Consider the following 24,408-nt stretch of genomic DNA (forward strand, 5'->3'; position numbering starts at 1 on the left):
ATGCAGTGTCATGCTCTGAATAATTGAAGCATTATTTACATAATAATTAATGCTCTCCTTAGTAAAATGTCAGAAGGACAGTGTAAATTGTTGGCATCCTGTGACTTGCTGTTACAAGGATCATCTCCAAACCTCTGATGCTTGAATGTAAATTATATTTATTATTTTTCATGTTTTTCAAAATTTCTCTGTCAATTTCATTCACACTCCAGTAAGGACCCATTGATACTTTACCATATTTCACTGGCTTGTGTGTGTTTGTCCCAAACATCTGACAACGGATCAGTGGTGACTCCACAAATATTCATATTCAATAAGATTGACTGGTTGTTCAAATCATATTCCACGAAAGGAATGGTGCGTGCGTTAATATCTTTGCTTCATTACTTGGGTCAAAACTTTTCCTGGTCCAGAATGAGCCCCACTTTGCATCATCACAGTGACCAGTGTTTCAGAAGCTGCCTAGATTAATTCATTCAGTCACTCAGAACTTTAGATTAGATTACTTACAGTGTGGAAACAGGCCCTTTGGCCCAACAAGTCCACACCGACCCTCCAAAGCGTAACCCACCCAGACCCATTACCCTACATTTACCCCTTCACCTAACACTACAGGCCATTTAGCATGGCCAATTCGCCTAACTTGCACATTTTTTGGATTGCGTGAGGAAACCGTTGCACCCGGAGGAAACCCACGCAGACACGGGGAGAATGTGCAAACTCCACACAGTCACCTGAGGCGGGAATTGAACCCGGGTCTCTGGCACTGTGAGGCAGCAGTGCTAACCACTGTGCCACCGTGCTGCCCAAACTGTTGCTAACCTTCAGGTTTGTTGCTTAATTGTCCTGTCAAGGACTAGGTATTAGCTGTATATATTATAGAGTTTGACTAAATACCTTTTTTTCATTGTTTCTTTATTTTCTTTAAACATATGTACATGTCAGATAGCGTCCCTTCGGTTAAATATTGATTCTAGTTCCATTAATCTTTTCCAGAGAAACCCAGTGACTACTATCCACCAGGTAAAAGACTACATGCTCATTTCTGACTGCTGTTGATGTCCTGATGATGGTACTTGTGTGTAAGACTGCAATGAATCTAAATTTTAAGGTCTCCCCTATGGTCCAACTGGCAGATATTTTGTGGCAGAAGCAAAATGTGTTCAAATTGCAGCCCAGGACACACATGTACCGTCCCAGTTGTAAATAAAAGTCAGCAAATTCAGCATTGACGTCTGCAAAGTCAGACCCAGCTCTGTCAAATGTGTGCCGTTTACTTCAGCACCATCTGGAGACTGGCTGGATATTGAGAAAGTTGTCCCACAGCACAAGCACTTCAAGTAATCACACCCAAAGAATCATACCATTCAGCCAATATCCCAGACCATATCAGGTGCTGTCCCAATCGCAGTACGTGGAAACATGCTGCTATGAGGTCGGGAAGTCATGGCCATTGAAGTCGTGAGCAATGACTGTGAATCCCTTAAAGAATGACAGCATGAACTCAAATTATAAAAAGAACCGTCTTATTAGTTATTGAAACCGTAATATCTCAGCTGATGTACCAGTGCCCCTTGTTAAACAACACTTGGAAGTTTCTCAACTTGCAGACTGTTTAGGGAACTTCAGTGTCCATGATGTAGAATATATAAATCACTGCCCAAAGCCCACAAGTCTCATCTGCTCAACTGGGCGTTCATGATGTGGTGAGAAAATCAGCAAGGGAGTAAAAAGCTACTTGTGCTCTTTGTCAACTTGCCTGCTGATACAGTTACCTCAGTCAATCTTAGTAATGTTGAGAGAGTCAAGTGTACAGTCATTGCTAAGAAATATATATTTTTGTCTGAGTGCGGATATGGAACATCATGTTGTTTTGCACTTGCAACAAACTGAGTTACATAGCTTCAGAATAGATAACGTGAAAGGTGCCTGCTTAATGTCGATTCTTCTTAATTCATGCTATCTTCTGTATACTTGAAGAGAGGCATAATGAATGGACATCAAAGCATAGGACTCTTCCAAGTATCTGACCCAGTATGCAGCATCATATTTTGAATAATTGAAGCAATATTTACATAAGAGTTAATGCTCCCCATTGCAAAATATCAGTCGGACAGTGCATATTGGGACTGTTGGCATCCTGTGACCTGCTGATACAACATCACCTCCAATCCTCTGATGCTCGAGTGTAAATTATATTCATTATTTGTCATGTTTTTTCTCAATTTCCCTGTGAATTTCATTCACACTCAGGTAAGGACCCATTGATACTTTACCCTATTTCTCTGGCTTCTGTGAGTTTTATGCCAAACCACTGACAAGAGATCAGTGGTGACTCAGCATGCATTCACATTCAATAACATTGACCCCTGATTCAAAATATACTCCAGTAAAGTAATGTGTGCTTTATTAACTTTGGTTCATTACTTTGATTGAAAATCTTCCTAGTCCAGAATGAGGCTCACTTTGCATCAACACAATGGTTACTGTGTTTCACAGACAGCCTAGTTTATTTCATTCAGTCACTCAAAACTGTTCTTCTCCTTCAGATTCGTAGCTTAAGTGACCAATCTGGGACCAGGCATCCACTGTCTGTTTTATGGAATCCCAACCGTGTCGAATCAGCCCATTAGGTCCAATACTCCCACACCCACCTCTGAAGAGTTACCCACCCAGAACCTTTGCCTATCCTATTGCTGTACATTTACCCCTGACTAATGCACCTATCCGAAACATTCCTGACGCTGTCAGCAATTTAGCATGGCCAATTCACCTCACCTGTGCATCTTTCAATTGTGGGACAAAACTGGAGCACCAGGAGAAAACCCACGCAGACACGGGGAGAATGTGCCAAGTCCACCTGTATATGGATGTAGGTTTGCTTGCTGAGCTGGAAGGTTCATTTTCAGATGTTTCGCCACCATACTAGGTAACATTTTCAGTGAGCCCCCGAATAAAGTGCTGGCGGTGTGGCCAACTTTGTATTTATAGGTTTGTGTTTCCTTGGGTTGTTGATGTCATTTCCTGTGATGACATAATTTCCTATGGTGATGTCATTTTCTGTTCTTTTTCTCAATGGGTGGTAAATGCGATCTAAGTCAATGTGTTTGTCCACGTCTAATTATTATAGACTTTAAACTAAATAACATTTTAAATGTTTTCTTCATATCTTTAAACATCAAAGCATGTCAGATAGTGCCCTTCAGCTCAATATTGATTCCACTTCCACTCATCTTTTCCAGAGAATCCTAGTGACTACTATCCACCAGGTAACAAAATACATGATCGTTAATGAATATATTCCTTACATTCTCACTTTTCTACAGTTTTGATTTAATTGAAACATGACTATCAGCTGTGGCTCATTATGAACAAGTCGTCTTTAAGTAAAAGTTTACACTCCAAATTTTCACTCAAGATCTGAAATATAATTGGTAGTGCAGTGGTGAGAGAGTTAGTATTGTCAGAGGTACTTACCTCTGAAAGAAAGGTCACCTGGCCCCCTCATATTCCTGATGTTATTTCTGAATACTTGCAGTCAGTTACTCTCAGACACTTGAGTCTACAATTAGGGTGGTGCTGGAAAAGCACATCAGGTCAGGCAGCATCTGAGTTATCTACTTTCAGAAACTTGTTTGTTATTTTTCTCTCGGAATACTTAGGTAAAACTGAATGTGTATTTATTGTCACATTTGTATATATGCTAGCTTGCAATGCACAACTGACCATTTCATTGGCCCAATTATATAGAACATGGGATAGTCCAGCACAGTACAGGCCCTTCAGCCCTCGATATTGTGCCAAACTTTTATCCTGTTCTGAGGTCAAACTAATCTACATGCCCTTCAATTTACTATCATCCATGAACCAATGCAAGAATCACTTAAATGCCCCTAATGTGTCTGACTCTACTATCACTGCTATCAATGCATCTCATGTACCCGCCACCCTCTGTTTAAGGAAGCTACCTCTGACATCTCCCCTAACCCGTTCACCGGTCACCTTAAAAGTATGGCCCCTTGTGATAGCCATTTCTGCCCTGGGAAAAAAGTGTCTCATTGTCTACTCTATCTATACCTGTCATCAACTTGTATACCTCTATTAAGTCACCTTTCATCCTTCTTCACTCCAATGAGAAAAGTCCTAGCTCCCTCAACCTTTCTTCATAAGACCCGCTGTGCAGTCCAGGCAGCATCCTAGTAAATCTCCCCCGCTCTCTAAAGCTTCTACATCCTTCCTATAATAAGACAACCAGAGCTGAACGCAATATTCCAAGTATGGTCAACATAACCTCACGGCTCATAAACTCAAACCTTATGTTAATGAAAGCCAACACACCCAAATGACCTTATTCTGCACAATTCAAAATGGAGGATGGGAAAAATTTCTGACTGTAACAGGCTGCTCATTTTTCGAGGTATTTTAGGTGTTGGAGGTGATTTCCTTGCATTCCTGGAGCAGCAATTACTCTTTTATATGCTGTTGCATTGTTTTGAAACTTTGGAGGAAAAAAAACGTCAAAACAACAGCACTTTTAAAAGGGAGAGGAACAGACAAAGGCAGCACATGGTGAGGTCAGTGCAGGGTAGAGAGAGAGAAAGAAACCCACACAACTCCCTGACACAGCAGTGAACCTCCACAGTTGCCTTTGCTGTTTAATTATCAAACAGTGAAATTCACAACTGATCGTGGAGGAACCTGTTTGGGACCAGCCACAGCACAGAGACAGATAAGTGAATAGTTTTTAAGTGTGGCCTTGGGGCATAGCTGTGAGTCTAGGTAAAAACAGGGACTGCAGATGCTGGAAACCAGAGTCTAGATTAGCGTGGTGCTGGAAAAGCACAGCAGGTCAGGCAGCATCAGAGGAGCAGGCAAATAGACGTTTTGGGCAAAAGCCCTTCATCAGGAATAGAGGCAGGGTGCCTTCAGAGTGGAGAGATAAATGAGAGGGGGGTGGGGTGGGGAGAAAGTAGAATAGAGTACAATAGGTGAATGGGGGTGGGGATGGAGGTGATACGTCAGAGAGGAGGGTGGAGTGGATAGGTGGAAAGGAAGATAGGCAGGTAGGACAGGTTATGAGGGTGGTGCTGAGATGGAAGTTTGGAGCTGAGGTGAGGTGGGGAAGGGGGAAATGAGGAAACTGGTGAAATCCGCATTGATGCCATGGGGTTGAAGTGTTCCGAGGCAAAAGATGAGGCATTCTTCCTCCAGGCGTCGGGTGGTGAGGGAATGGCGGTGGAGGAGACCCAGGACCTGCATGTCCTCAGCAGAGTGGGAGGGGCAGTTGAAATGTTGGGCCACAGGGCAGTGGGGTTGATTCGTGCAGGTATCCCGGAGATGTTCCCTAAAGCACTCTGCTAGGAGGCGTCCAGTCTCCCCAATGTAGAGGAGACCGCATCGGGAGCAACGGATACAAGATATGATATTGGTGGATGTGCAGGTAAAACTTTGATGAATGTGGAAGGCTCCTCTGGGGCCTTGGATGGAGGTGAGGGAGGAGGTGTGGGCGCAGGTTTTGCAATTCCTGCAGTGGCAGGGGAAGGTGCCAGGATGGGAGGGTGGGTTGTTGGGGGGCTTGGACCTGACCAGGTAGTCATGGAGGGAACGGTCTTTGCAGAAAGCAGAAATGGGCGGGGAGGGAAATATATCCCTGGTGGTGGGGTCTTTTTGGAGATGGCGGAAATGTCGGTGGATGATGTGGTTTATGTGAAGATTGGTGGGGCGGAAGGTGAGCACCGGGGGAGGGTTCTGTCCTTGTTACAGTTGGAGGGATCGGGTTTGAGGGCAGAGGGGCGGGATGTAGACGAGATGCGTTGGAGGGTATCTTTAACCACATGGGAAGGGAAATTGCGGCCTCTAAAGAAGGAGGCCATCTGGTGTGTTCTGTGGTGGAATTGGTCCTCCTGGGAGCAGATACAGCAGAGGAATTGGAAATACAGGATGGCATTTTTGCAGGAGGTAGGGTGGGAAGAGGTGTAATCCAGGTAGCTGTGGGAGTCGGTGGGTTTGTAAAAAATGTCAGTGTCAAATCAGTCATCATTAATGGAGATGGAGAGGTCCAGGAAGGGGAGGGAGGTGTCAGGGATGGTCCAGGTGAATTTAAGGTCAGAGTCTGTCATAGTGAATAATCTGGGATCTTTCTTGATTATTTGTATTATTGAGATATGTCTTTTGATTAAACTTAAAATATAAGCTATAAGTAATAAGTTAGCCTAGAGCAGTGTTTTGTAGAGGAATAAGACAGGGCTATTTTCTGGATCTGCAGATTGAAAGAAGCAAAAATGGTGGGACCCAGGGAGATAGTGAGGAAAGAGGTCAACCTGAGACTGGAACAGTTGAGAAAAGAAGTGAGCTGAACAGTCAGGGCAGGCAGGGACAAAGCAGATAACAAGGCAGGACTGATAAATTAAACTGCATTTATTTCAATGCAAGAGACCTAACAGGGAAGGCAGATGAACTCAGGGCATGGTTAGGAACATGGGACTGGGATATCATAGCAATTACAGAAACAAACCTCAGGGATGAACAGTACTAGAAGCTTAATGTTCCAGGATACAACGTGCTACAGCAAGGAAAGAAAGGGAGGCAGAAGAGGAGGTGGAGTGGTGTTTTTGATAAGGGAGAGAATTACAGTTAAACTGATGGAGAATATTTCCGGAAATACATCCAGGGAAGTTATTTGGGCGCAACTGAGTAATAAGAAAGGGATGATCACATTATTGTGATTGTATTATTGACCCCCTAACAGTCAAAGGCAAATTGAGAAAAAAATTTGTAAGGAGATCTCAGTTAGCTGTAAGAATAATTGGGTGGTTATGGTAGGGGTTTTTAACTTTCCAAACATCGACTGGGACTGCTATTGTGTTAAGGGTTTAGATGGAGATTTGTTTAACATGTACAAGAAAAATTTCTGATTCAGTATGTGGATGTATAGACTTGAGAAGATGCAAAACTTGACCTACTCTTAAGAAATAAGGCAGGTGACTGAAGTGTCAGTGAGGGAGCACTTTGGGACCAGTGACCGTAATTCTTTTAGATTTAAAATAGTGATGGAAAAAGATAGACCAGATCTAAAAGTTGAAGTTCTAAGTTGGAGGAAGGCCAGTTTTGACGATATTAGGCAAGAACTTTCAAAAGCTGATTGGGGGGGCAGATGTTCGCAGGTAAAGGGATGGCTAGAAAATGAAAAGCCTTCAAAAGTGAGATAACAAGAGCGCAGAGACAGTATATTCCTGTTAGGATGAAAGGAAAGGCTGGTAGGTATAGGGAATGCTGGATGACAAAGAAAATTGAGGGTTTGGTTAAGAAAAAGAAGGAAGCGTATGTGAGGTATAGACAGGACAGATCAAGTGAATCCTTAGAAAAGTATAAAGGCATGAGGAGTATACTTAAGAGGGAAATCAGGAGGGCAAAACGGGGACATGAGATAGCTTTGGTAAATAGAGTTAAGTTTAGAGAATCCAAAGGGATTTTAGATAAATGTGAGGTGGTGCATTTTGGGAAAGTGAAATCTTAGCAGGACTTATACACTTAATGGTAAAGTCCTCAGGAGTGTTGCTGAACAAAGAGACCTTGGAGTGCAGGTTCTTAGCTCCTTGAAAGTAGAGTCGCAGGTAAATAGGATAGTGAAAGCGGCGTTTGGTATGCTTTCCTTTATTGGTCAGAGTATTGAGTACAGGAGTTGGGAGATCATGTTGCGGCTGTACAGGACATTTGTTAGGCCACTTTTGGAATATTGCGTGTAATTCTGGTTTCCTTCCTATTGGAAGGATGGTGTGAAGCTTGAAAGGGTTCAGAAAAAATTTACAAGGATGTTGCCAGGGTTGGAGGATTTGAACTATGGGGAGAGATTGAATAGACTAGGGCTGTTTTCCCGGGAGCATCGAAGGCTGAGGGGTGACCTTATAGATGTTTATAAAATCATGAGGAGCATGGATAGGGTAAATAGACAAGGTCTTTTCCCTGGTGGGGTGGGGGGGGGGGATGAATTTATACTTGCTGAATTACATTTTATTTTGCTGAAAAACTGCTTGAATCCATGTAAGATTATCTAAGTCTGTTTTTTAGATTAGAATCACCCTTCTAGCTCTCCTAAGTCCATTCTTCTGGATGTTTCAAATCTTTTGACATCCAAAGTTCCTTCACCCGACCATCCCTTCCTTGCTTTAGCGGGACAAAACTGTCCAGCATTTGCATCAAGTGCTTCTTAAACAATCTCCACAGTTTTGTCATGCATTTCCCTGACAATATATGTTCCCAGTTTTTGCTCCACAGTTCCTGCTTAATAGAATTGTCATCCCCTCTCCCCAATTCAAGACTTTTCCATAGCATCTGCTCCAATCCCTCTCCATGACTATAGTAAAGGTCAGGGAGTTATGATCACTGTCACCAAAGTGCCCTCCCATAGAGAGATCTGACACCTGACCTGATTCGTTGCCAGCAGCAAATCCAATGTGGCCTCCATTCGAGTCGACCTATCTACATATTGATTCTGGATTAGTGGTGCTGGAAGAGCACAGCAGTTCAGGCAGCATCCAAGGAGCTTCGAAATCGACGTTTCGGGCAAAAGTCCTTCATCAGGAATAAAGGCAGTTCTCTAACCTTCCTCGATGACCTCCCTTTCTGCAACTGTGATACTATCCCTGATTAGCAATGCCATTCCCCCACCTCTTTTACCTCCCACCCTATTCCTTTTGAAGCTTCGACCCCCGGAACATCCAACAACCATTCCTGCCCCTGTGATATCCAAGTCTCCATAATACCACAACATCATAGCTCCACATACTGATCCATGCTCTAAGTTCATCATCCTTATTCCTGACATTTCGTCCATTAAAATAGACGCACTTCAACCTATCACACTGAATGTAACTTTGCCTTATCAACTGTCTATCCTTCCTCACGTACTCTCTGCAAGCTGGAACTGTCTTTTCACCAGCTACCCCATCCTCTGATCTGTAGCTAGTTTAAACCCTCCTGAAGTGCTCTGGCAAACCTCCTGCCCCCTATTGGTGTCCCTCTAGTTCGGGTGCAACCCGTCCTCCTTGTATATGTCCCACCTTCCCCAGAAGGTATCCCATTGATCCACATATCTGAAGCCCTCACTCCTACACCATGTGTTCAGCTGCACTCGCTCTCTGTTACAAGCCTCACTAGCAAATGGCACCATTTGTAATCCTGAGATTACTATTCTGTCCCTCCTGCCTTCTAGCTTCCAACCTAACTCCCTATATTCAATTTTCAGGTCCTCATCCCTTTTCCGAGCTATGTTATTAGTACTGATGTGTAATACGACTTCTGGCTGCTCACCCTCCCCTTATAGACTCGATCCGAGACATTCCTGACCCTGGCTCCCGGGAGGCAACATACCATCCGGGAATCTCGTTTCCGGCCACAGAATCCCCTGTCTGTACCTCTAAACAGTGAATCTCCCATTGCTATCACTCTCCTATTCCGCCCCTTGCCTTCTGAATCACAGAGCAAGGCTCAGTGCCAGAGACCTGACCATTGTGGCTTTCAATGGTAGGTTCCCCCCACTCCCCGCAACAGTATCCAAAGCGGTGTACATATTATTGAAGGGAACAGCCACAGGGGATCTTTGCACTGTCTGCCTATTCCCTTTCCCTCTCCTGATGGTCACCCAGCTACCTTTACCCTGTAACATAGGTGGGACTACCTCCCTATAACTCCTGTCTATTACCCCCTCAGCCTCCCGAATGATCCAAAGTTCATCCAGCTCTAGCTCCCTAACATGGTCTGTGAGGAGCTGGAGTTGGGTGCACTTCTCGCAGGTGAAGTCAGCAGAGACACTAGTGGTGACCCTTACCTCCCACATCAGTGAGGAGCATGCACCTGCCCTCCGTTCTATCCCCTCTGCTCTAAGTTGCTTCAATAGATTTTAAAAATCCTTACCAACCCTCCACATTTTTTTTAGGTTAGAGGAGGACAGGTGGGAGATACTACACGTATAGTGTTTCAGGTTTACCCACTGTCCGAATATATTAGTTCACTTACCCAGCACTCCCCGTGTCTGCTTCTGCTCCTGTTCAACTTTCGTTTCGCCAATTCACAAGGTAAGTATTTTATCTTCAAATTTGCCTTCTCAGTTGCCCCCTGGCCAGCTCTGTCACAACTCCCGCTGCTGAAATGGAGGCCACTCATTCACAAGGTAAGTACTTACTTCATGAGTGCTCTTGAAAGTGCTTCATTAAATTGAGTAAGATCTTTATTCTGTCCGATTTCTGTGCAAGAAAGCTTGCATGAAAAAAAAATGTCTGTTGCATTTGCTCACTTAATGAATGTGACTACACTTCAAAACACTTAAAAAAAACAGTTGAAACCACAGGAGGCTTTTGCCTTGACATAAACGGTGCCTTATAAATGCATGTCAGTCATTCTATATTAACACTCAAAGAGCTAATGACTACCTGAATTTCAATGGAACATATTGCTCCCAGTACCTGGCCGTGTGTACACACACATATGTGCACAGATTCTTGAAAAAGGGCTGACCTCCTGACAAAGCTGAACTCACAAGGGATGTGTCACTGGGCACCCTTGGTACCATATAGTCACAGATTTACTTTCCATGCACTGGCCTTTGAGAGGGATTACTTCAAATATTTTGCATGAATTACACAGTTGGATCAAGACTAGTTTACAGCTTCTGCTGTTTCTTTGGCAGCACTGCAAGATTACGCTGAAATTACTGTCAACAATCAATGTTTTCATGTTGTAAATTTCATTACAATGGCCATGCCCATATATTAAACTGGTATGTGATTCTTCTAAGTGTGTAATGTGCATTTTGCTGCATTTTGTTTGTTGTGTTGACAGGATTCATTCTGCAGTTAGATTTGCATTCGTTTAGCTTCAGGGTAGCAACCAGTGGGACCCATGTAAGGACAAGATCATTGCTTAGAGTCACTGAGCTTGTTTCACAAACTTCAGTTTCTGTTTATAATTGGTTTGACCATTCTTAGGAGTGTAACTCAGCAGTTTGTGTCAGTGTGTTTTCTGGCAAGTTTTCTTGTTGTTTCTGTTTTGTTGTTTATACATTTATATTTCAAACAACCTCTGTCCTTTTAATGATTAAAGTTTGAATTGTTCTTTTCCAGAAAACCTGACCGTCTACTATCCACCAGGTAAACGAGTGCATGCTCATGTGTGACTGCTGTTGAAGTCCTGATGACGATGCTTTTGTGTAAGACTGCAATGAATCAAGATTTTAAGGTGTCACCTTTAGTCCAACTGGCAGAAATTTTGTGTCTGAGGCAAAGTGTGTTCAAATTGCAGCCCAGGACACACATGTACCAACCCAGTTTTAAATAAAAGTCAGGAAATTCAGCATTGGTGGCAGCAGTCAGATCCCAGCTCTGTCAAATGTGTGCCGTTCACTTCAGCACCATGTGGAGACTGGCCGGATATTGAGAAAGTTGTCCCACAGCACAAGCACGTCACATAGTCACACTCAAAGAAACATACCATTCAGCCAACATCCTAGATTTCGCCATCAGCAGTAAGGTATGACCATATCAGGTCCTATCCCCATTGCAGGATGATCCACAGTACGCGGACATGGCCATTGAAGTCGTGAGCAATGTCTGTGAATCCCTTAAAGAGTGACAGCATGAGGTCAAAATATACAAAGAACCATCTTAACATAATTGAGACCATACTATCTTAGCTGATGTACCAGTGCCCCTTGTCACACAACTCTTGGAAGTTGCATAACTAACAGACTGGTTCGGAAACTTCAGTGTCCATGACGTAGAATATCAAGATGTGGAGGAGCCGGTGTTGGACTGGAGTGAACAAAGTTAAAAATCACACTTCACCAGTTTATAGTCCAAAAGATTTATTTGGAAGCACTGGCTTTCACAACCACCTGATGAAGGAGCAGTGTTCCGAAAGCCAGTGCTTCCAAACAAACCTATTCAACTATAACCTAGTGTTGTCTGATTTTTTAAAGTATATTTTTATTAGATTACCTACAGTGTGGAAACAGGCCCTTTGGCCCAACAAGTTCACAACGACCCTCCGAAGAGTAATCCACCCAGACCCAATTCTCTCTTACTAATGCACTATGAGCAATTTAGCATGGCCAATTCACCTGGCCTGCACATCTTTGGATTGTGGGAAGAAACCCTCGCAGACATGGGGAGAATGTGCAAACTCCACACACACAGTCGCCCGAGGCTGGGATCGAACCTGGGTTCCTGGTGTTGTGAGGCAGCAGTGCTAGCCGCTGTGCCACCGTTGAAAAATAGATTTTTTAATATTACAACAAATACAAAGCAATATAATTTAAAACAGTACAAATGACAAGAAAAATAAAACCAAATTGCACTCATGTACAAATGTATAAATCTATATACATATATAGAAAACCTAACTAAATGCATAAATAAATAATAACTAAGAACTAACAACTAACTAATAAATAATTATAATCATAATAATAATATCTCAGTGAGACAAAAGACTGGCTCTCTGTCATCGAGAGCATTAATTTACACATACTCATACTTTCACAGCTCCCCACCTGTATTAGACACATAAAACCCAAATGTTACGGTTATATAAAAGCCCTTATTAGTGTTGCAGCCAGATCTGTGTCCAGGTAGACCAGAGAAGGCCACCACGTCTTATAAAAATTCTCAGTTTTATGATGCACCATACTTGTAAGGAAAATCAAAGGGATATGTTTCATAACTATCTTACACCAACCCAACAAACTCAGGGGATTTTCAGACACCTAATCTAATAGAACTTTCTTTCTTGCACAAAAAGTAAGGATGTTGAAAAGTTTTTTTCTTATGCGCATCTACAGGGAATACACTCTTCAGGCAAGAAGAGGAGAAATCAGGTCCATCTCCACCCTTGTCCCCAAGATCCTCTCACCTGCACCTATCACAGCGCTCCTGTATGATTGGAGCCTGAAGCAGAACCAGAGGCAATGAGTAAGAGTTCCCGTACTCGCTTTGCACTTGGAACACATTGAAGATACTCCTGGTTTAAATTTTGATGAACAATCTGGAGTCAAGTGGACTCTGTGGAGAATCTTCAACTGTAAAGCATGGGTCCTGTTGCAGATCAATATTTGCATTCTCCCAAATATCTTCTCATGTCTCTGAGGAGATCTCGACGCCCAAATGCCTTTCCCACACCCTGCAAAGCCATTTGATCTCGTCTGAAGGGCCGCCCCGCCCCCCCCAACAGGTGATTAATAGTGCTGACAGGAAGTGTGTTCTTAGCACTGAACACCCTCTTCTCTATATTAGATCTGTAGGAATTGGCTAAAAGTGTGGTCCTTTTTTGAATGAAATCCCTAATTTGAAAAAAAGACAAGAGTGATTCGTGCTATTTCTGAGCTAATTGGTCAAATGACATCATTGTGGCCCCCTCAAATAAATCACCCATGCAAGACATACCCTAGCTGCCCAAAGTTTAAATCCTGAGTCCACCATCCCCAGTTGAAAACCCAGCATACCTACTATAGGTGTAAAAAAAGATGTTTTGGCAATATTGCCTTCACTCTGCCGCATTGCTCTCCAAGCTTTAACAGTATTAATAGCTATTGGGTTGTGGAAATATTCCTTAACTGTCCTCATTTTGTCCGGGAATAGCAAGCCAGTAAGGGGGCACCTTGCATGAGAAGTTTCAATATCTAACCATATTGAAAGAGGGTCCCCACAAGCTCAGTCACTCATATAAGATAAAAGCAAGATGAGTTGATAGTTTTTAATGTCCAGGAGATCCACTCCACCGAGTCTGTGAGGCAGTTGCAATTTAGCTAACTTAATACAGGGCTGCTTATGATGCCAGATAAAAGAGCTGAACCAGCCTTTCAGTCTCCTGAGGACTTGCCTAATGAAAATCAAGGGGAGAATTCGCATAGGATACAATAGACAGGAGAGAATGTTCATTTTGGTGAGGGCTATTCAACCTAACCAAGAAACTGGAAGCACCTCACATCGTTGAAGGGCTTGTTTGATTTTGTCAAATAAATGAACAAAATTAGCTTTAAACAGCCAATCAAACACTCAAATAATTAAAATAACCAAATAAAGAAAAACCCCCATGACCACTTACAAGGGAATAGAGATTTGCCTTCAAAACCTTGTATTTTTGTAAGACCACGTATAGGTATGGCCTCTGATTTTGCAAAATTGATCTGGTAACCCGAAAAGGTGCCAAACGAATTGATACATTGTATCAGACAAGGCACTGAAATTGCTGGGTTTGACAGAAAGATGAAGATTTTGTCCACATACAATGAAATCTTATGTGATTTTGACCGCACTTCTGGAGCCGATGTATTAGGATCCCTACGAATAGCCATCTGCCAGCAGCTCGATCAGCTGCCCCTAAGATATTAAAATTGCTTGATCGCACACCGTGGGTGACAACCGTGGCGAGAGGATCGCAATAGAGAATCTTCACCCATCTTATAAAGGTTTTGCCCAAGCCAAACCGCTCTCGAGCATAAAAAAGGTACGGCGACTCAGACTAGTCAAATGCCTTCTCTGAGATCACCAATCCCTGTACAGACAGTTGTTGAAACACTTAAATTACATTAAGCAACCTTCTAACATATAAAGCCCATCTGGTCTCTTTAATAATAGAAGGTAACACAGTTTTCAGCTTTAATGCAAGGGTCTTGGAAAACATTTTAAAATCAACATTAAAAGTGAAATGGGCCTACAAGAAGCAAAGTCTCCTGGGCTTTCCGTTTTTTAAGAATAAAATAGATATTGGCCTCTCTTAGAGATGGTGGGAAGCGTTCATGACTGTATGAGTCACTAAACAAGTTGAGCATCGGTCCTGACAGTATGTTTATAAATCTTTAATAAATTTCACTGGGAGGTCTGTCAGGACCAAGCGCCTTTCCACTCTGAAGCTACTTCACAGCCTCCTGCACCTCTTGCTGTGATAAGGGACATTAAGAAAAGACTCTTGGGGGTTACACTCGGAAGCTCCAGATTCTTGAAAAAGACTCCATCCTTTCCCGCCCATCCTCACAACATTAGACTGGTACAATTCAGAGTAAAATTTCTGAAATGCCGCATTGTTCTTTTTAGAATCACAGGTTAGGTTTCCAGCACCTTCCCTGATCGGCATAATGGACTGGGGGACACTCCTTTTCCTGGCAAGATACGCTAACTATTTGCCTGTTTGGCACCATGCTCAAACAGCCTTTGTTTTGCAAAAACAAGCTCCTTCTTTGCTGTCTGCGTGAGCATGGAGTTCAATGCAGACCAAAGTGCTGTGATCCTCTGTAGCTTAGCCAACAAGGGCCTGTCAGAGTAAGCCTTCTCGGCTGCCTTCAAACATGCTTCAAGCAGATGTTGTTGCTCACTGTTCTGCCGTTTTCTACTGGCAGAGAAGGAAATAACTAACCCCCAGCATAGGCTTTGGCAGTTTCCCAAAGAACGGACAGGCTACTAGCCAAACCTGGAATAATGTCTAGAAATGCCCTGAGTTTGTAGAGAAATACTCTACAAACGTACTGCCTTTGAGGATATAGGGATCCATTCACCAGTGTCTCGGACCTGCTACAACGTCTTTAATCTTAACCAACAAGTACACTGGAGCATGATTGGAAATGGCAATATTACCAATTGTACAATTCGCCACCAAGTCCATGTTTGCCACAGGGGTTAAAAAAAATCAATCCTAGCGTGACACTTATGTGGTTTGGAAGAAAAAAGTGAAATCCCTGTCTGTAGGGTGGAACGCATCCAGACGTCCACCAACTCTAACTCCACACACAAATCCACTAACTACTTGGTTTGTAAAGGAGGTATTAGGGGCCGAGGGGCAACCTATCTACCGCGGGATCCATAAGATCATTAAAATATCCCCTTATGATGTTATGCTAAGACTAATCAATTTAGAGAATGCATCTACCAGAAATTTGAGGGGGTGGGCCAGGGGACAGTACATATTTAAAGTACCATATTCTTCCGCAAATATCAGGGCTTTAAGGATTGCGAACCTCCCATGTGTGTCTTTAACACGTTAAATTCCTCCTAACCAATATGGCCGCTCCCCTACTCCTAGTTTTATAAGATGAAAAGTAAACTCAATCAAAGCCATTTTGCTGCAATTTCAAATATTCTGTATCCTCCAAGTCCGTCTCCTGCAATAAGGCAATATTCACCTTTTCCTTTCAAAGACTCGAGAGTACCTTTTTCCTCTTAATTGGTGAGTGACTCCCCTTGATATTCCAGGTACACCATTTCAAAGAGTCATTAGCCATAACCTTCTACAGTAATGTTTAGACTTCAGAGGGGAAGAACTTGAATTACAAATTGCTGAGCCTTAATGAAAGAAAATTCACAGAACATAAAAACTACACAAACTAAATCCACTACAGTTAACAAACCTACACAACTATCAAAAACCAAAAAAAAACAACATATAAAACGCCAATGGCACTGGATAGGGGAGTTCACCCCCTGCCCAAAGGGGACACCTACACACCCCAAAACCCAACTTCCCACCCTGCTGTCAACACAGCAACTGGGGCATTTAAATACCTGAACTGGTCTTATATTGCCCATAAATCAGCGTCTAGCCATCCCAACCATTTTCTTTCCTCCTAGCTAGAGCCACACCACAAACACAAGCAACAAAAGGGAAACACAAAAAAGAATAACAATGTGAACAGACAAGTTAAAAGTAAATAGGATGATAATCCAAAGCACTGCCAGGTACCTTAGAGAGTAATGGATCCTGAGCTCCTTCAGTATTTTCTTAAAGCCATCATAAGATTTCCTTTTCTGGATCACCGCCACTGAGAGGTCCTGGAGAAACATGATCCTAGAGCCCTCATAAACTAAGGTGTTCGGATCCTTCCCTGGACTCTGAAAGCTTGCACAATTCTCTGCTTGTCTTTATAATTACGGAACCACATCATGATAGGGCGAGGACATTGGTCCAGACGCTGCCTCCGTGCCGTGACCCGGTAAGCCCTCTCAATCTGCAGACTTCCCATTTCAGTTTCCTTAAGGAATATTGGCAGATAATCCTCAATAAATTCCACTGATCACTCACTTTCCTTCCTCTCCGGCAGACCAACGATCTGCATATTTTTCCTCCTGCCCCTTTTCTCAAGATCATTGACCTGGTCAAGCAAATTATGGACCTGCATTCCAGGGCCTGGATCCTATCCTTAGAGGACTCAGTCTCGGCTTCTACCACTGTGATCCTACGTTCAACCTTGCCCAATCTTTTCCCGAGGTCTCCCAGTTGCAGCTCATGCTTATGCAGCATAATAGAGATCAGGTCCAGTTTGTTTTCAATTTGCTTACTTATCATCTCGCGAGATTTCGTCAACTCTGATACCAGGGCCTGGTAAGAAATTGATTCCAAAGCTTCTGTAGGTTGGGCCGCAGCCCAGGCTGTGGGCAAGACTGCTACCTTGTTAGGTATCCCTGGACGGCGAGAATGCAGGTACGTGAATTCTTACAACTTTCTAGCACTCTGTGACTTTTTCAGAGTCCTATAATGCCACAATGACCTGGTTAGTGTGGGTTAGGGCTTTGTCCTGCCTTTGTCCCACCTTGGGTAGCACGGCGGCTCAGTGGTTAGCGCCGCTGCCTCTCAGCACTAGGGACCCAGGTTCGATTCCAGCCTCGGGCAACAGTCTGTGTAGAGTTTGCACATTCTCCCTGTGTTTTCGTGGGTTTTCTCCGGGTGATCCGGTTTCCTCCCAGAATCTAAAGATGTGCAGGTAAGGTGAATTGGCCATGCTAAATTGTCTATAATGTCCAGGGATGTGTGGATTAGGTGCATTAGTCAGGGGTAAATGTAGAGTAATAGAGTAGGGAAATGGGTCTGGGTGGCAAAAAACTTTGGAGGGTCAGTTTGAAGTTGTTGGGCTGAAGGGCCTGTTTCTACACTGCAGGGATTCTAAGTCTACGTGATGCGGTGCGGAACTCTGAAAAGTGATCTTCCTAGATTGCCACCATCTTAGATCCCCGCATTGTGTGATTTTTAACTTTGTACAATACCAGAACTACTGGCCAAATCCGGCTAGTCAAATCAGCTAGATTTGGCCTGCATGATGTGGTGAGAAAATGAGGACGGGAGTAAAAAGCTACTTGTACTCTTGTCAACTGATGCATGTACCTCAACCCATCTCAGTAACATTGTTGGAGACAAGTGGACAGTCATTGCTAAGTAATATATCCCTTTATCATAGTGCGGCTGTGCAGCATCATGTTGTGTTGCACTTGTAGCATGCTGAATTGCATAGGTACAGAACATATAGTGTGAAAAGTGCCTGATATGTGTAGATTCTTCATAATTCATGCTATTATCTCTGCACTTGGAGAGAGGCAGAATACCTGGATATCAAAGGATTAGTACTCTTCCAGATACCTGACCCAGTGTGCAGTGTCATGTTTACACAATGATTAATGCTCCCCACACCAGGATGTCAGAAGGATAGTGCAAATTGGCACTGTTGGCATCCACTCACTTGCTGATATAAGGATCATCTCCAATCCCTGGATGCATGAAATTATATTCATTGTTTGTCATGGTTTATCAAAGTTTTACTATGAATTTCGTTCACACTCAACTAAGGACCATTCATGCTTTACTCTATTTCTCTGGCTTATATCTGTTTGTGCCAAACTTCTGGCAAGTGATCATTGGTGACACTGCATGAATTCACATTCAATAACATTGACCACTGATTCAAAATATATTCCCAGTAAAGGAATGGTGTGTGTGTTAATATCTTTGATTCATTACTTTTATCGAAAACCTTCCTGGTCCAGAATGAGGCCAACTTGGCACCATTACAGTGACGACTGTATTTCACAAACGGCCTACATTAGCTCATTCGGTCATCAAAAGTGTTCTTCACCATCAGATTCGTAGCTTAATTGCCCAATTAGGGACAAGTCACTGCCTGTATGTATTATAGACTTTGATCTAATTAGTTTTTTTTAGTGTTTTTTTTCTGTTTTTAAACATATGTACATGTCAGATAGCATCTCTTCAGTTCAATATTGATTCCAGTTTCATTGATCTTTTCCTGTGAAACCAAGTGACAACTATCCACCAGATGACAAAATACATGATTGTAAATGGATATGTTTGATTCCCTTGCATTCACACTTATCCCCATAGTTTTGATTAAGTTGAAATGTCAGTGTCAGCTGTGGCTCAGTGTGAACAGATCTTATCTTTGGGGAAAAGTGTACACTTTAAATTTTCGCTTGAGGTCTGGATTGTCAAAATATAGTTGGCATGTAGTGGTCAGAGAGTGCAAAGTACTTGCCTCTCCATTTAAAAAAAATCACGTAACTCCCTCTCGGTCAAGCTATTAGATCCTGAAGCATTTCTGAATCTTTGAGGTCAATTATTTTTACACATTTATTTGTTATTTATCCCAAGGTATACTTGTGTAAAACAGACAATATGTTTATCCTCACATTTTTATATATGCGAGCTTGCAATGCACCAATTGGCCATTTCATTTGCCCAATTACTTCATGCATACTTTTGAAAATGCTTCACTGACTTGACTAAGATCTTTATTCTGACAGATTTCTATGCATGGAATCTTGCAGGGCAAAAATTGTCTGTTACATTTACTCATGTAAAGAATGTGACTACACGTCAAATCACTTAATCAGCTTGAAATCACAGGACGATTTTGGCTTGACACAAATGGTGCCTTATAAATGCACATCAGTCATTCCATGTTAACGGCGCACTTTGAGAACCTGAAGAACTGCTGACTGCCTGAATCTCAACAGACTATACTACATACAGGTACTTGGCCATGTGTGCGCACATATGTGCACAGATTCTTCCAATGGGCTGAACTCCTGACAAAGCAGAACTCACAGGAATGTGTCAGTGGACACCCATGTAGTCGTAGGCTTGGCACTACACAGTCACTGGATCACTTTCTGTACATTGACCCTTGAGAGGGATTACTTCAAATGTTTTGCTTGAATTTCACAGTTGGATCAAAGCTAGTTTACTGTTTCTGCTGTTTTTTGGGAGCACTGCCAACATTACTGTCAGTAATCAGTGTTCTCTTGTAAATTTCATTACTTTAGCCATACCTGTATATTGAACTGGTATATGATTCTACTAAATGTGTGACGTGCATTTTGCTACATTTTGTTTGTTATATTGACAGGAATCATTCTGCAGCTAAGTTTGCACGTGTTTAACTTCAGCATAGCAACCACTGGGACTCATGTAAGGACAAGATCATTGCTTTGAGTCACTGAGCTTGTTTCACAAACTTCAGTTTGTAAATGGTTTGACCATTCTTACTGGGGTGCCTCAGTAGTTTGTATCAGTGAGTTTTGTGGCAAACATTGTCTTGGTGTTTCTGTTTTTGTTGTTTATACATTTGTATTTCAAACAATCTGTATCCTGTTAATGATTAAAGTTTTAATTGTTCTTTTCCAGAAAAAACAACTGTCTACTATCCACCAGGTAAAAGAGTACATGCTCATATGTGACTGCTGTTGATGTCCTGATGATGATCCTTGTGTGTAAGACTGCAATTAATCTAAAGTTTAAGGTGTCACCTTTGGTCCAAATGGCAGAAATTTTGTGTCTGAGGCAAAGTGTGTTCAAATTGCAGCCCAGGACACACATGTACCGTCCCAGTTTTAAATACAATTCAGGAAATTCAGCACTGATGTCAGCAAAGTCAGACCCCGCTCTGTCAAATGTGTTCAGTTCACTTCAGTGTCATCTGGTGACTGGCGGGTTATTGAGAAAGTTGTCCCACAGCACAAGCACGTCGCGTAGTCATACTCAAAGAATCATACAATTTAGCCAACATTCCAGACCTCACCATCAGCAATAAGGTATGACCACATTAGTTCCTGTCCCATTCACACGTTGGATTCACAAGACAAACAAATGTGCTCCTATGAGGTCATGGCCATTGAAGTCTTGAGCAATGACTCTGAAGCCCTTGAATAGTCACAGCATGAGTCAAAATATAAAAAGAACCATTTTATAATTATTGAGACTGTAATATCACAACTGATGAATCAGTGCCCCTTGTTAAACAACACTTGGAAGCTGCACAACTTGCAGACTGGTTAGGGAACTTCAATATCCATAATGTAGAATATCAGAACTACTGGTCAAATCTGCTAGATATGGCCTGCATTATATGGGTAGGAAATGAGCACGGGAATAAAATGCTACTTGAGCTCTTTGTCAACTTGCCTTTTGATGCAGATACCTCAATGTCAGTAATGTTGGGAGAGACAGGTGTACAGTCATTGTTACGAAATATATCCTTTCATCATAGCGCTGTCATGCAGCATCATGTTGTGTTGCACTTTGCAACATGCTGAATAGCATTGGTTTAGAACAGATAGTGTGAAAAGTGCCTGATAAGTGTAGATTCTTCTTAATTCATTCTATCTTCTGTGTACTTGGAAAGAGGCAGAATGTCTGCATATCAAAGGGTTAGGGTTGTTCCAAATACCTGACCCAGTGTGCACTGTCATGTCATGAATAATTGAAGCAATGTTTACATAATAATTAATGCTCCCAATAGCAAAATGTCAGAAGGACTGTGTAAATTGGCACTGTTGGCATCCTGTGACCAGCTGATACAAGGCTCACCTCCAATCTTCTGCTGCTTGAGCAGAAATTATATTTATTATTTGTCATTTTCTTTCAAAATTTCATTGAATTTCATTCACACTCAGGTCAGGACCCATCGATACTTTATCCTGTTGTGGACCATGTTAGACCCCCTGAACACATTTCCAGAAAGTAGCCCAGTTGTTTTAAACAGGTGTGAGTGGATATTCCAGGAGTGATGCAGCTGGCCCACCCAACCACTTAGTTTAAAACAAAACCGGATTTATTTGCAAGATTACCAAATGAAGCATACCAAAAATGTACAGAATATAGAGTAACCTAACCTATCCTGAGTCAGTATGGGTGGAAGTCAGTAACACAGTTATTGTTATGGGTGACTTCAACTTCCCCAATATTGTTTGCAACCTCCTTAGTACAGACTGTCTGGATGGAGACGATTTTATCAGGTGTGTCCAGGAAGGATTCTTTACTCAATAAGTATATAGGCTGACCGGGGGAGGTCATATTGGATTTGGTGTGAGGCAATGAGCCAGGCCAGGTGTCAAATCTCTCGGTGGGAGAGCATCTTGGTGACAGTTACCACAACCCTGCTTTACCTTTACCATAGTCATGGAGAGGGATAGGAACAGACAATATGGGAAGGTATTCAATTGGGGTAGGGGAAATTATACTGCAATTAGACAGGAGCTGTGGAGTATAAACTGGGAACAATTATTCTATGGGAAAGGCACAACAGAAATGTGGAGGCTGTTTAAGGGGCACTTGTTGCAAGTGTTGGATAACTTTACCTCAATGAGACAGGCAAGGAATGGTAAGGTGAAGGATCCTTGAATGACAAAAATAGAGGAGCTTCTCGTCAAGAGGAAGAAGGAAGCTTACTTGAGGAAGCAAGGATCTTGCACAGCTTTTGAGGAATACAGGGTAGCTAGGGAAGAACTCAGAAATGGACTGAAGAGAGCTAGGAGGGAGTATGAGAAGGCCTTGGTGAGAAGGATTAGGGAAAACCCAAAGGCGTTCTACATTTACATGAAGAATAAGAGAATGATCAGAGAGAGGATAGGGCTGATCAGGGATAGTGGAGGGACTTGCCTGTGGGATAGTGGAGCCTGAAGAGGTAGGGGAGGCCCTAAATGAGATTTTCACGTCAGTATTCACATAGAGAGAGGGGCCTTGTTGATGGTGAGAATATTGTAGAGCAGGTTAATAGGCTTGAACAGATTGATATTTAGAACATGGATGTGCTGGAAATTCTGGAAAACATCAAGATAGATAAGTCCTCAGGGCTGGAGCAGATATATCTAATGTTACTACAAGAAGCAAGGAATGAGATTCCTGCACTACAAACACCTTTTCAAATACTGTCTTTACCACCTCTGGGGAAAAAAAAGCCAAGGAGAGCAGAACCTTGTTAAAGGAATAGCATCGTCACACTTGCCCACCCCCCCCCCCCAAAACAAAAATGAACCATCAATGTCCAAAGATAGCCTAATTTTAAAACCCCTTAATCTTAAATTGTTACTACAACACACATACACATTACATTGACTATAAACATATAAACTTCGAGGAGAAAATGAGGACTGCAGATGCTGGAGATCAGAGCTGATAATATGTTGCTGGAAAAGCGCAGCAGGTCAGGCAGCATCCAAGGAGCAGGAGAATCGACGTTTCGGGCATGAGTCCTTCTTCAGGAATCACAGGAGAATCCTGAAGAAGGGCTCATGCCCGAAACGTCGATTCTCCTGCTCCTTGGATGCTGCCTGACCTGCTGCGCTTTTCCAGCAACACAATATCAGCTATAAACATATAAACATGTACTACCACATTCTGTTTCAGCATATTTTACTCCTGCCACCGAATGATTCCATTTCTCATTCAAGTCTTGACAATGTGTCAGCTATCATGTTTTCTCATCCTGCCACATGCACAGTTTTCAAGTCAATGGCTGTAACAACAAGCTCCATCTGAACAGTGTAGATTTTTTTACCTTAAACTTCTCCACAAACTTCAATGGGTTATGATCAGTGACTATGATTGTCTCAGATGCAGTACTGGTAACATAAACGTTGAAATGTCATAATGCCAACACAAGCTCAAAGTCTCCTTCTCAACTGTCAAATATTTCTGCTGAGGTATGTTCAATTTCCTGAAGAAACACCAGTTCGGTCTTTCTGTCTTCTCATCGTCTTCCTGTAAAAGCCTATCACTGACACCCACGTGACTCACATCGCTAACCATCTTGAATAACTTTGCGTAGTTATGTCTGGCTAATACTGGGGCAGTGGATAACACAGCTTTCAGGCTGTCAAATGCCTTCTGACAGTCCGCTGTCCACTGAAACATCTTGCCTTTCTTTAGCAATTCAGTGCGTGGAGCAGCCACACTACTAAAATGTCATACAAATTTTTGATAAAATCCACATGAATCCCTGGAATCGTATTACTGTCCTTTTTGTCGATGGGATGGGAAACTGCCCAATTACCTTTGTGCATTCTGTGGGACCATTTGTCCATGTCGAGTTTCATGGCTTTGGCAAATTCACTTTTAGCTTGGTTTATCACCAAGCCTGCCTCCCAAATTCGATCAAACAAGTTTGATAAATGTTACAAATGTTCCTTCCACGTGTGACTAAAAATCACCAGTTCATCCATATGTACGACACAATTGGTTAATCTGGCAATGACTTTATTGGTTAGTCTCTGAAATGTGGCTGGCACATTTTTCATAACAAATGGCATGACTTTAAACTGATATAGTACATTTGGGGTTTCAAAAACCGAAATTGTCTTCGCT

At 42.4% G+C, this 24,408-nt stretch overlaps 1 protein-coding gene across 1 annotated transcript in view; it reads left to right on the top strand.

Annotated features, from left to right (window-relative positions):
* Positions 1–998: 998 nt before the first annotated feature.
* LOC140493352 (intestinal mucin-like protein) overlaps positions 999–24,408 on the top strand; it is a 99,751-nt gene continuing 76,341 nt past the window's right edge. Inside the window, exons 1-4 of the mRNA XM_072591751.1 lie at positions 999–1,023; positions 3,243–3,269; positions 11,118–11,144; positions 20,452–20,478. The gene's annotated coding sequence lies outside the window, so the exon portion shown is untranslated. The remainder of the gene's footprint in view (positions 1,024–3,242; positions 3,270–11,117; positions 11,145–20,451; positions 20,479–24,408) is intronic.

Source organism: Chiloscyllium punctatum, chromosome 22 (genome assembly GCF_047496795.1).
Source record: "Chiloscyllium punctatum isolate Juve2018m chromosome 22, sChiPun1.3, whole genome shotgun sequence".
Classification (NCBI taxonomy): domain Eukaryota; kingdom Metazoa; phylum Chordata; class Chondrichthyes; order Orectolobiformes; family Hemiscylliidae; genus Chiloscyllium; species Chiloscyllium punctatum.